The 13,980-nt window shown below is 38.4% G+C and overlaps 1 pseudogene across 1 annotated transcript; it reads left to right on the forward strand.

Annotated features, from left to right (window-relative positions):
• The first annotated feature begins 3,436 nt into the window (after positions 1-3,436).
• On the forward strand, positions 3,437-13,980 carry LOC309612311 (lysine-rich coiled-coil protein 1 pseudogene; annotated as a pseudogene). The gene is made up of 3 exons (XR_014249752.1): positions 3,437-3,901; positions 4,264-4,435; positions 12,607-13,980. The product of XR_014249752.1 is annotated as a lysine-rich coiled-coil protein 1 pseudogene (transcript).

Here is a 13,980-nt window from a genome sequence, read left to right on the forward strand (position 1 = left end):
CAGCAGCTTCCATTTGGTTAATCAGTCCCTCTTCCTTGAAACATTCCTCTCTCAGCTTCCATAGCACCACATTCTCCTGATTTTCCCTACCTCCATAGCTGCTGCTCCTTATGGTCTCATGTACTGGTTCCTCTTCCACCCGCCTCTGAATGCATCAGGTATATTGCATCAGGAGCCAATCCTAGACCACCACTCTTTCTAATCGCACATCCTAAGTGATCTCATCCAGGCTCATGGCTTTAAATTTACCTGTATGTTGATTTGTGGACTGAATGTGTCATCCCCCAGATTCATATGTTGACATCTAACCCCCAGTGTAATGGTATATGGAGCAGGTACCTCCCTACCTTTGGGAAGTAATTAGGTCATGAGGGTGGAGCCCTCATGAATGGGCTTAGTGCCCTTATAAGAAGAGGTCAGAGAGCTAGCTGAGCCACCCAGTCTATGGTAACATGTTACAGCAGCCCAAACTGACTAAGACAGTTGATGACCTCTAAATTTCTATTTCTAGACTAGAATTTCCCCCCGAGTTCTAGACTCATAACCAACTGCATTTGTTGATATTTCCACCTAGAACACCAAAAGGGCACTTACATCCCTCATCACCAGTCATTCTTCCCTCAGTCTTCCTCGTCTCTGCAAATAACAACACCATCTTGATTGTTCCAGCCAAAAATCACTAAACTCACACTTGACTCTCTCCTACATCAGAGCCATCAGTGATTCCTCCTGGTTATATCACCAAATTCTCTCTCCTATTGTCCAATTCTCCCCATCTTCATTGCCACCACCCTGACCCAAACCATCATTTATCTCTGGTATTATTTTGCTTTTATTTGTACCAAACAGGACTAATAGGTCTGAGAAAAGCTGAAAACTGGGAGAAGTCATCAGAGGCTCTGAGCTGGTGAGCGCAAAGCCAGCAACAGGAGTACTGAGAGATCAAATAGTATCATGGTCATCTAGCACTGAGGATTTCAGAAATATCCAGCAAATATTTCCTTCCAGAAAGACAAAGCCTTACCTGAAAAGAAAACTGCTAGGCTAAGAAACCTAATAGATCAGGGAAGTAACACCAGGGCTAAGGGAAAGGGAAGGTACCAATAGTAGAGAGCAGGGGAAGGTCCCAGGTGAAGAACCCAGAAAATTCTGCAACAGCAAAATACATCTGAGGTGAGAATACCACCTTGCCAAGCAAGACCCGTAGGCCTGTAGGAAATAGAGCAGAAACACTTTTCTGAACCGAGCTTAGCTCTGAAAGGCAGAGAAGTAGCCATATTTTGAGCCCTTCACTGTACCAAGAGGGAGCCCTCAAGCCATGATGCTGGGAAAGGTACCCTAGGCCATTCCCTCTCCACAAAAATGCGTTCACAGTAGTTCAGGTCACCACATTTCATTTAAACTTTGGAAAGGAGGAGGAGAATATGATCTAGCCACACAAAGTGTTACAAAAGAAAATTGGACTAAAATACTTGGACAAGACACCAGAAAAATGCAGACACAAAACAGATGAAAACTCTAATCTGACTCTTCAAACAAGGCTGCAAGAGATCAAGAAAGCAATTAAAGCTTTAAGAAAAGCGCATAAAGTGGAAAAAGAACTCTGAAAGAAAATGGCCAGACAACTATGCAGCTGAAAAAGACAACAATTAATTCCAAGAAAAATAAAATATAATGCAGTAAAGAAAAAGTAATTGTATTTTTTAGTCAAAAATATTCATTGAGCATCAAATTTGAGCCAGACTTGGTTACTAAACAATGACCTTGACAGACACAGGAAAAAATTAGTAAAAGAAAAAAAATCATTTCAGAAATAAAAGGAATACAAGAGAGTATAGACACCATAGAAAGAACAGGGAAATAAACGGTAAGAAAGAGTAATGAAGATAATCCAACAAAAGTAAATTTACACCTTGCAAGAAGGTGGTAAAGATAAAAGATGAGCAAAGGAGATCCAAATATACTGGGAGTCTCTAAAGAAGAAGAATCAATGAAGCAGCACAAACATTTAAAACTCTATAATTTGTGTTTATTAATGACAACAATATGTATACACATTTGCAAAACAGTTGCATGTGCACAGGCAATAGGCTGCTGACTTTGGGCGATGCATGGGGTGTTCGGAATTCTCAGACTCCAAGACAGTTGAACTTTCAACTCTGACAACTTTGGCTTTGAATTTCAGTTGTGCACTCACAAGCTGTGCGTGGTAGATTCTTTGTCGGGGAAAATGTCAGCGATAAGTTCCCCTCCCTGTAGCCACCCCTTGTTTCCCATCCAATAAGGCTGGGCTTGGCCATGTGACCTGCTTTGGCCAATGGGAGAACAGCAAATAAGATGCGAGCTGGATTTAGAAAGTGCCTGTGTTTGCCCTCATGCCGCTTTTGGAACCCAGCCACCTCGTACAAGCCCTACTGAATAATGAGAGACTTGTGGCTATGTCTGCACCACCCAGCTGCCATTGAACTCTCTTCCTCCTCACCAGATACAAGGCACCTTGGCCACCCAGCCCGCACTGAGCCAGCCCAGCCAACTCACAAACTTGTGAGAAATAAGTGTTTGCTGTTTTAAATCATAAGTTTTGTGGTGGTTTATAATGCAGCAAAAACTATATACTGCGTGACTTTAGGTGAGTTTCTTAATCTGAGTCTCAGTTTTTTCACCTGTGATGTGGAGATAAAACAATTACCCTTGGAGGGCTCTTTTGAGGATTAATTAAATGAGGAAATATATGTGAAGTTCCTGGCACAGCATAAATACTCAATAATAAAAAGAACCAACCTCTGCAGGCTGGAATGGTGGCCGTCCTCAGGCTGGGGTACACAGTTTTAGTGCTTTGAAAGCAGTCCTCAAATCTAGAATGCCAGAGGGAGGCTGTGAAAGCACTGGAAGGATGGGGCAGCAGAGGCCAAGCTACCAGGTGCATGCCCCAGGCCACAGCACTAGCCATTGGGGATGGGGGGGAGTGCACTCTAGGCTATTCCCTGCCACTATCACCGCCCGCCACCCCATCCCGGCGCCCCCCCCAGCGATGGATGCAGGTGCACTCAGTGACTTAGCTGGCTCCTCCGGGAACGTAAAGTATGGACCTCTGCGGACAAGAAACAAGCCAAAGGGCTTCCCTGGTGGCGCAGTGGTTAAGAATCCGCCTGCCAATGCCGGGGACACGGGTTTGATCCCTGGTCCGGGAAGATCCCACATGCCGCGGAGCAACTAAGCCCCTGCGCCACAACTACTGAGCCTGCACTCTAGAGCTCGCGAGCCACAACTAGAGAGCCCGCGTGCCACAACTACTGGACCAGCGTGCCTAGAGCCCATGCTCTGCAACAAGAGAAGCCTGTGCACTGCAAGGTAGAGTAGCCCCCGCTCGCTCTGGTACTTACATTAAGTACCAGATGTGAGAAGACAACCAATGTGGGGAGAGAGATGCTACCTCTGGGATTTTAGCAATTACAAAGGTCAGTAGAAGTCAGTAACATGTCTGCTATAAGACACGAAGTACTAAGGCTGGATGCCCCAGATCATCTCCACAAAGTCCAGAGTTCTACAGGTGCCCTAATAACTTCTCCTTCAGAATGGTATTTTCTGGACTAAAAAATATATTACCACAGTAAATATCAGAGGCTTACTAAATGTTTTTATACTAAAATTGTCATTCTAATAAGCAAAAAGCCAGTACTTTAGCCTTGCAAGCACTTAGGAAATTAAAATTTGACATGGTATAAAAAATGATATCCAGGTGAAGATTGAAAATATTACCCTAAATGTCTTACCTCCCTTTATTTTATTCATAGATACCACGTTGAATGAGCAAAGACTGAACTTTTTACAGATACCTTTTGTAAAAGGCTTATAAGGAATAGTGCCATAATTTGAATTGCAGTGGGTTTCACGTTATGAGGTAGGCTGAAAATAAAGGGCTTCTAAATTGTTAGTATTTTTTATACTGAAGCTGATACTTTGACTTGAAAGCAAGCAAAACTCTAAAAGTGTTAGTTCAGACTAAATATATTAAAACTCATGAGTGCTATCTTCAAATTCAGAGGTGTAAATTTTGGATCACTTTCTCTAAAATAAACAATATTATTTATTTTTCAAGGGTAAAACACATACTCAAAAAGTTAGCTTTACTTTCAGATTTACAGGAAGCAAAATAAGAAATTGAAGATGCATTTTATGAGTTTTCAGATGATTGATCTATGTTGATGTAATTCTAAACTTTGAATTATTTAATTGTTATAACAAGCTTGTGCTTGGTTTCAGGTGAATGGGAGTGGAGTATTGGACAAAAATAGATTTTTTAATCTCTGCATCATGGTTTTTAGCTCCTCAGTTGTTGCACAGTCTCACTATTTGGGGAAAGTTGCTAAAAAACTGAAGCAATTAATGGGTGAATATGATCAAATTTCTCCACCAAGTTCTCAACCTGATAAGGGTAAGTTTCCATTCACCTCTTCATTGATCTCTGCACCATCTGTGATCTTTTGGGATTGGCTTCTTTCACTCTGCATGTCTTCAAGGTTCATCCACGTTGTACCATTTATTAGTATTTCATTCCTTTTTATTGCTGAATAATATTCCATTGTGTGAATTGCCACATTTTATTTATCCATTCATCAGTTGATGATCACTGAGTCATTTCTGCATTTAGCTGTTAGGAATAGTGCTGCTGTGAACATTTTTGTACAAGTTTTTGTGTGGACATAGATTTTCATTCCTCTTGCGTTGAAACCTAAGAGTGAAATTGCTGGGGTTATGTGGTAACTCTATGCTTGACACTTTGAGGAACTGCCAAACTGTTTTCCAAAGTAGCTGCACATTTTATATTCGCACCAAGAATGAATGAAGTTTCCAGTTTTTCCTCCTTTTTGTCAACACTTCCTATGATGTCTTTTTTTTTGTATTTTTTTATGCAGCAGGTTCTTATGAGTTATCCATTTTATACATATTAGTGTATATATGTCAATCCCAATCTCCCAATTCCTCACACCACACCCCACCACGACTTTCCCCCCTTGGTGTCCATACATTTGTTCTCTACATCTGCGTCTGTATTTCTGCCCTGCAAACAAGTTCATCTGTACCATTTTTCTAGGCTCCACATACATGCGTTAATATACGATATTTGTTTTTCTCTTTCTGACTTACTTCACTTTGTATGACAGTCTCTAGATCCATCCATGTCTCTGCAAATGACCCACTTTAGTTCCTTTTTATGGCTGAGTAATACTCCGTTGTATATATGTACCACATCTTCTTTATCCATTCGTCTGTCGATGGGCATTTAGGTTGCTTCCATGACCTGGCTATTGTAAATAGTGCTGCAATGAACATTGGGGTGCATGTGTCTTTTTGAATTATGATTTTCTCTGGGTATATGCCCAGTAGTGGGATTGCTGGATCATATGGTAATTCTATTTTTAGTTTTTTAAGGAACCTCCATACTGTTCTCCGTAGTGGCTGTATCAATTTACATTCCCACCAACAGGGCAAGAGGGTTTCCATTTCTCCACACCCTCTCCAGCATTTGTTGTTTGTAGATGTTCTTATGATGCCCATTCTAACTGGTGTGAGGTGATACCTCATTGTAGTTTTGATTTGCATTTCTCTAATAATTAGTGACGTTGAGCAGCTTTTCATGTGCTTCTTGGCCACCTGTATGTCTTCTTTGGAGAAATGTCTATTTAGGTCTTCTGCCCATTTTTTGATTTGGTTGTTTGTTTTTTTTAATATTGAGCTGCATGAGCTGTTTATATATTTTGGAGATTAATCCTTTGTCCGTTGATTCGTTGGCAAATATTTCCTCCCATTCTGAGGGTTGTCTTTTCGTCTTGTTTGTAGTTTCGTTTGCTTTGCAAAAGCTTTTAGGTTTCATTAGATCCCATTTGTTTATTTTTGTTTTTATTTCTATTACTCTAGGAGGTGGATCAAAAAAGATCCTGCTGTGATTTATGTCAAAGAGTGTTCTTCCTATGTTTTCCTCTTAGAGTTTTATACTGTCCGGTCTTACATCTAGGTCTCTAATCCATTTTGAGTTTATTATTTTGTGTATGGTGTTAAGGAGTGTTCTAATCTCATTCTTTTACATGTAGCTAGCTATCCAGTTTTTGCAGCACCACTTACTGAAGAGACTCTCTTTTCTCCATTGTATATCCTTGCCTCCTTTGTCATAGATTAGTTGACCATAGGTGCGTGGGTTTATCTCTGGGCTTTCTATCCTGTTCCATGATCTATATTTCTGTTTTTGTGCCAGTACCATATTGTCTTGATTACTGTAGCTTTGTAGTATAGTCTGAAGTCAGTGAGTTTGATTCCTCCAGCTCCGTTTTTTCCCCTCAAGACTGCTTTGGCTATTCAGGGTCTTTTGTGTCTCCATACAAATTTTAAGATTTTTTTGTTCTAGTTTTGTAAAAAGTGCCATTGGCAATTTGATAGGGATTGCATTGAATATGTAGATTGCTTTGGGTAGTATAGTCATTTTCACAATATTGATTCTTCCAATCCAAGAACATGGTATATCTCTCCATCTGTTGGTATCATCTTGAATTTCTTTCATCAGTGTCTTATACTTTTCTGCATACAGGTCTTTTGTCTCCCTAGGTAGGTTTATTCCTAGATATTTTATTCTTTTTGTTGCAGTGGTAAATGGGGGTGTTTCCTTAATTTCTCTTTCTGATCTTTCATTGTTAGTGTATGGGAATGCAAGAGATTTCTGTGTATTAATTTTGTGTCCTGCAACTTGACCAAATTCATTGATTAGCTCTAGTAGTTTTTTGGTGGCATCTTTAGGATGCTCTATGTATAGTGTCATGTCATCTGCAGGAAGTAACAGTTTTATTTCTTCTTTTGCAATTTGTATTCCTTTTATTTCTTTTTCTTCTCTGATTGCCATGGCTAGGACTTGCAAAGCTATGTTGAATAACAGTGGAGAGAGTGGACATCCTTGTCTTGTTCCTGATCTTAGAGGAAATGCTTTTAGTTTTTCACCATTGAGAATGATGTTGCTGTGGGTTTCTCATATATGGCCTTTATTATATTGAGGTAGGTTCCCTCTATGCCCACTCTCTGGAGAGTTTTTATCATAAATGGGTGTTGAATTTTGTTAAAAGCTTCTTCTGATCTATTGAGATGATCATACGGTTTTTCTTCTTCAATTTGTTAATATGATGTATCACATTGATTGATTTGCGTATATTGAAGAATCCTTGCATCCCTGGGATAAATCCCACTTGATCATGGTGTATGATCCTTTTAATGTGTTGTTGGATTCCGTTTGCTAGTATTTTGTTGAGGATTTTTGCACCTATATTCATCAGTGATATTAGTTTGTAATTTTCTTTTTTTGTAGTATCTTTGTCTGGTTTTGGTATCAGGGTGATGGTGGCCTCATAGAATGAATTTGGGAGTTTTCCTTCCTCTGCAATTTTTTGGAAGAGTTTGAGAAGGATGGGTGTTAGCTCTTCTCTAAATGTTTGATAGAATTCACCTGTGAAGCCATCTGGTCCTGGACTTTTGTTTGTTGGAAGATTTTTAATCACAGTTTCAATTTCATTACTTGTGATTGGTCTGTTCATATTTTCTATTTCTTCCTGGTTCAGTTTTGGAAGGTTATACCTTTCTAAGAATGTGTCCATTTCTTCCAGATTGTCCATTTTATTGGCATAGAGTTGTTTGTAGTAGTCTCTTAGGATGCTTTGTATTTCTGTGGTGTCTGTTGTACCTTCTCCTTTTTCATTTCTAATTTCATTGATTTGAGTCCTCTCCCTCTTTTTCTTGATGAGTCTGGCTAATGGTTTATCCATTTTGTTTATCTTCTGAAAGAACCAGCTTTTCGTTTTATTGATCTTTGCTATTGTTTTCTTTGTTTCTATTTCATTCATTTCTGCTCTGATCTTTATGATTTCTTTCCTTCTACTAACTTCGGGTTTTGTTTGTTCTTCTTTCTCTAGTTCCTTTAGGTGTAAGTTTAGATTGTTTATTTGAGATTTTTATTGTTTCTTGAGGTAGGCTTGTATTGCTATAAACTTCCCTCTTAGAACTGCTTTTGCTGCATCCCATAGGTTTTGGATCGTCATGTTTTCATTGTCATTTGTCTCTAGGTAGTTTTTGATTTCCTCTTTGATTTCTTCAGTGATCTCTTGGTTATTTAGTAACGTATTGTTTAGCCTCCATGTGTTTGTGTTTTTTACGTTTTTTTCCCCTGTCATTGATTTCTAATCTCATAGTGTTGTGGTCAGAAAAGATGCTTGATATGATTTCAATTTTCTTAAATTTACTGAGGCTTGATTTGTGACCCAAGATGTGATCTATCCTGGAGAATGATCCGTGCGCACTTGAGAAGAAAGTGTAATCTGCTGTTTTTGGTTGGAATGTCCTATAAATATCAATTAAATCTATCAGGTCTATTGTGTCATTTAAAGCTTCTGTTTCCTTACTAATTTTCTGTTTCGATGATCTGTCCATTGGTGTAAGTGAGGTGTTAAAGTCCACCATTATTATTGTGTTACTGTCAATTTCCTCTTTTTTTTAAAATTAATTAATTTATTTATTTATTTATTTATTTTTGGCTGTGTTGGGTCTTCGTTTCTGTGCGAGGGCTTCCTCTAGTTGCGGCGAGCGGGGGACACTCTTCATCGCGGTGCGCTGGCCTCTCACTGTCGCGGCCTCTCTTGTTGCGGAGCACAGGCTCCAGACACGCAGGCTCAGTAGTTGTGGCTCACAGGCCTAGTTGTTCCGCGGCATGTGGGATCTTCCCAGACCAGGGCTCGAACCCATGTCCCCTGCATTGGCAGGCAGATTCTCAACCACTGCGCCACCAGGGAAGCCCCAATTTCCTCTTTTATAGCTGTTAGCAGTTGCCTTATGTATTGAGGTGCTCCTATGTTGGGTGCATATATATTTATAATTGTTATATCTTCTTCTTGGATTGATGCCTTGATCATTATGTAGTGTCCTTCCTTGTCTCTTGTAACATTCTTTATTTTAAAGTCTATTTTATCTGATATGAGTATTGCTACTCCAGCTTTCTTTTGATTTCCATTTGCATGGAATATCTTTTTCCATCCCCTCACTTTCAATCTGTATGTGTCCCTATGTCTGAAATGGGCCTCTTGTAGATAGTATATATATGGGTCTTGTTTTTGTATCCATTCAGCGAGCCTGTGTCTTTTTGTTGGAGCATTTAATCCATTCACGTTTAAGGTAATTATCGATATGTATGTTCCTATTACCATTTTCTTAATTGTTATGGGTTTGTTTTTGTAGGTCCTTTTCTTCTCTTGTGTTTCTCACTTAGAGAAGTTCCTTTAGCATTTCTTGTAGAGCTGGTTTGGTGGTGCTGAATTCTCTTAGCTTTTGCTTGTCTGTAAAGCTTTTGATTTCTCCATCAAATCTGAATGAGATCCTTGCTGGATAGAGTAATCTTGGTTGTACGTTCTTCCCTTTCATCACTTTCAGTATATCATGCCACTTCCTTCTGGATTGCAGAGTTTCTGCTGAGAAATCAGCTGTTAACCTTATGGGAGTTCCCTTGTATGTTATTTGTCATTTTTCCCTTGTTGCTTTCAATAATTTTTCTTTGTCTTTAATTTTTGTCAATTTGATTACTATCTGTCTCAGTGTGTTTCTCCTTGGGTTTATCCTGCCTGGGAGTCTCTGTGCTTCCTGGACTTGGGTGGCTATTTCCTTTCCCATGTTAGGGAAGTTTTTGACTATCATCTCTTCAAATATTTTCTCGGGTCCTTTCTCTCTCTCTTCTCCTTCTGGGACCCCTATAATGCAAATGTTGTTGCATTTAATGTTGTCCCAGAGGTCTCTTAGGCTGTCTTCATTTCTTTGCATTCTTTTTTCTTTATTGTGTTCCGCAGCAGTGAATTCCACCATTCTGTCTTCCAGGTCACTTATCTGTTCTTCTGCCTCAGTTATTCTGCTATTGATTCCTTCTAGTGTATTTTTCATTTCAGTTATTGTATTGTTCATCTCTGTTTGTTTGTTCTTTAATTCTTCTAGGTGTTTGTTCTTTAATTCTTCTAGGTCTTTGTTAAACATTTCTTGCATCTTCTCGATCTTTGCCCCCATTCTTTTTCCGAGGTCCTGGATCATCTTCACTATCATTATTCTGAATTCTTTTTCTGGAAGGTTGCCTATCTCCACTTCATTTAGTTGTTTTTCTGCGGTTTTACCTTGTTCCTTCATCTGGTACAATGTCCTCTGCCTTTTCATTTTGTCTATCTTTCTGTGAATGTGGTTTTCCTTCCACAGACTGCAGAATCGTAGTTTGTCTTGCTTCTGCTGTCTGCCCTCTGGTGGATGAGGCTATAAGCTTATAGGATAGATGATTGCTACAGGGGCTTTTTCTTGATCTGTGTCTCAACAAGTGGCACCTATCTGTCTTTTTGATTATAGCCATCCTAGCGGCTATGAAGTGAAATCATTTTATTATAAAACATATTTAAACATATAAGGAGAGAAAACAGTATTATGAATGCTCATGTACCCACCATCCAGTTTTAACAATTATCAACATCTTTTTAATCTTATTAGTGAGTTTTAACAGTTTTATTGAGGTATAGTTGACATACAGTAAACTGTATGTATTCCAGGTATACAATTTGATAGGTCTTGAAGGGTGTATATACCCATGAAATGATCACCACAATTAAGATAGTAAACATATCCATACCCACAAAAATGCCACTTATAATCGCTCCCTCCTACTTTTTCCTGCCTCATCCCCAAGCAACCACTGTGTTACTACAGATTAGTTTGCATTTTCAAGAGTTTTATATATATGGAGTCATATGTACTCTTTTGTCAGGCTTCTTTCATTCAGCATGATTATTTTGAGATTCATCTATTTCAAGTGTATCAATAATCTATTCCTTTTTATCATTGATTCCATTCTATAGATATACCACTAGTTGATTTATGCATTCACCTGTTGATCAATATTTGGTTTTTTTTATTTTTCCTTTCCAGGGCTATTACAAATAACACTGCTATGAACATTCATGTATAAGTCTTTATGTGGACATATACTTCCTTTTCTTTTGGATAAATACCTAGGAGTGGAATAACTGGATCGTATGTTAGGTGTATGGTTAACTTCCTCAGAAACTACCAGACTGTTTTCCAAGTAGTTGTGTCATTTTACATCCCTACCAGCAATGTATGAGAATTCCAATTGTTCCAAATCCTCACCAGTCTCTTTAATTTCAGTCATTCTAGTGAGGGTGAGGTAGTACCTTTTTGTGGTTTTAATTGACATTTACTTGATGATGAATGACATTGAGCATCTTTCATTTGTTTATTGTCCATTTGTATATATTCTTTTCTGAAGTGTCTGTTCAAATCTTTTTACCCATATTTAATCAATTATTTGTTACATTATTTTGCTCTAGTCAGAATTTTTGTACTGTTTGAGTTGAATAAAAGCTAAATATTCTGACTCACCAAATTAGGCTTCATTTAGACTTTCTTTTTAATCTCAAATTGCCAGTAAAGCTAGGTGATCATTAGTGACTCTAGATTGCTCTCAGACTTGTTCTGTTAATGGGAAGAAATGTTTGTTTCTACGTGGGTTACGCTGCCTCCTAATTTTTGGAAATAAAGTATAACACAAAAATATCTAGCACATTATCATCTCATAGTGAGTAACTTTTCTGTTAGATTTGTAACGCAGGATTTGAGGTGGGGTGAGAGAAAGAGAAATAGTAGTTGTACTGCCCCCACCCCCCAAAAGAAATTTAAACAAGCAAAGACTAGCATTATCTGCTTTACATTTCTTTTGAAACTTTTCTCTACATAAATCCTAGCCACTCTCAGCTGTCACCTCCATTTCCTTCCTTAACCCTCCCACCATTGCTTTAATAGAGAACAAACCAGAAGGCATTCTAGAATGCTTTTTTCACCAATCAGAAGTAACGGAATGAAATCCAAGACCCTGTTCAGAAGATACGCAACTCTTTTCCCTCGTCTTTCCTCATGCCCTATACCTACGATTAGTTTTGTCTCATAGTTGAATTTCTAATTTCCAGCATTCCCAAACCATTTTACAAACATCCTTTTATTATTAAGTCTTACAATACTCTAGTCAGGTGAGTATATGTGTTCATTTTATTTTGTTTGAGTAAACAGAAGATTTTAAAGATCAAATTATTTCTCTATGGTTTATTACTTTTCTTAGACAACAGTATACAAAAAATTGACTAACCTGAACTTTAGAAATTGTTTGAACATTCAGATCAGGCCAGTCACCATGGATGTGTAAGTCGTTAGTCCCTACATTCGTGTAGGGATACATGAATGTATCCCTACATTCCTTACGTTTTTAGCCCTACAAATGAATTCTATATGTCAGCTCCTTTCTACCCTCTTCATCCCGCTTCTGAGAAAGATAAAATTATCTGTGAGTGGCCTAGGCAATATTTGACCTTTCTGATGCTCCTTTTTGGCATTTAATGTCATGATGTTTAACTTTCATGCCAACATAGGTTTTAATTTGTTTGGGCTTCTTTATTTTGTTTTTTGAGACTCTTTTCAAGAGTAAAGGAAATATTCAGCATAAAATAATGTAGTAAGAAGAATTTTCTCCCATCTTCTCTACAGAGAATCCCTTGTCAACCTAATGAAGCATTCAAAGAAGACATCTGACTCTTTTCGAGATGAACTTGAAGATTACATCAAAGTGCAGAAAGCCGGAGGCTTAGAGCCAAAGACTTGTTTCAGAAAGAGGAGAGAGGATTATTTGGAAACCTGTGGATACAAAGAAGAGGTTAATTTTAGACCCAGGTGTAGAATGTTTGATCAAAGACTCCCTTATAAGCCCATCCAGACCTACGGAAGACCATGCAATATTTCACAAGCAGTGGAGAAGCGGTTACCTCAGTGGCTACCAGCTCATGACAGCAGGCTGAGACTAGACTCCCTGAGCTACTGTCAATTCACCAGGGACTGTTTCTCAGGAAAACCAGTAGCCCTGAACTTTAGTCAACAAGAGTATAGCTGTAGCTCATACAGTGTAGAATCTGGAGTTTACAGGCACCTCTCCTTAGAAAACAGTACCAGTGCCCATCAAGCTAGTTATAAACAGATACACCAGAAGAGAAAAAGACACCCAGAGGAAGGCCGGGAAAAACCAGAAGAGGAGCGGCCCAAGCATAAGAGGAAGAAAGCTTATGAGGAGATAGATTTAGACAAACACAAGAGCATCCAAAGAAACAAAACAGAGGTGGAAACAGTCAGAGTCAGTACAGAAAAGCTTAAGAACCGAAAGGGCAAGAAAAGCCGAGATGTAGCCTCTAAGAAAGAGGAACGTAAGCGTAGAAAAGAGAAAAAGGAACAAGGGAAAGAGAGGGCAGAAGAGGATATGCTTTGGGACCAGGCTATCCTTGGATTCTAAAGCTCTTGCATTGGATCTCCTGAGGTTAAACTGAAAAAGTAGTTGAGGAGCTTGGTTTTACGATGTCCATGTTCATATCGCTTTTTTCATGTGAACAGGTACAAAGGCTAAGTGCACAGAAAACATTTAGTGTACTTGCTCTCCAACATGGAAATTACTTTTCCTCTCTTCTAAAATCATTACTACATTTTTCTTATACATAATGTAATTTCCCTTAATGAGGGTGGTTCTGCTTTTATTCATCAAATTGCTATGATGGTGGAAGTATTTTTCCCTTGGGAGGTCATTTATTTTAAATTGGAGGATTAATAGGCTTTACAAAATCTATTTCTTGATTGGGTTTTAGTTTGGGGTGGGTGTTTTTATATTAGTTTTCTCTGTGAAGCAGTTTTGATTGATTATTTTTTTCCTTCGTTAGATCTAACTTGCAGTATATTTTATAGATTGGAAAGTGGAAAATGACATACATTATAATAAGCTTAAGTTACATACAGTTTTAAACGTTTCAAGAAGTCTTGATACAAAATCAGTTTATATTCTGGAAATGTTTATAATATAATAAAGTTCTAATTTCTACAATT

This window comes from Balaenoptera borealis (genome assembly GCF_965194805.1).
Source record: "Balaenoptera borealis genome assembly, chromosome: 15".
Lineage (NCBI taxonomy): Eukaryota > Metazoa > Chordata > Mammalia > Artiodactyla > Balaenopteridae > Balaenoptera > Balaenoptera borealis.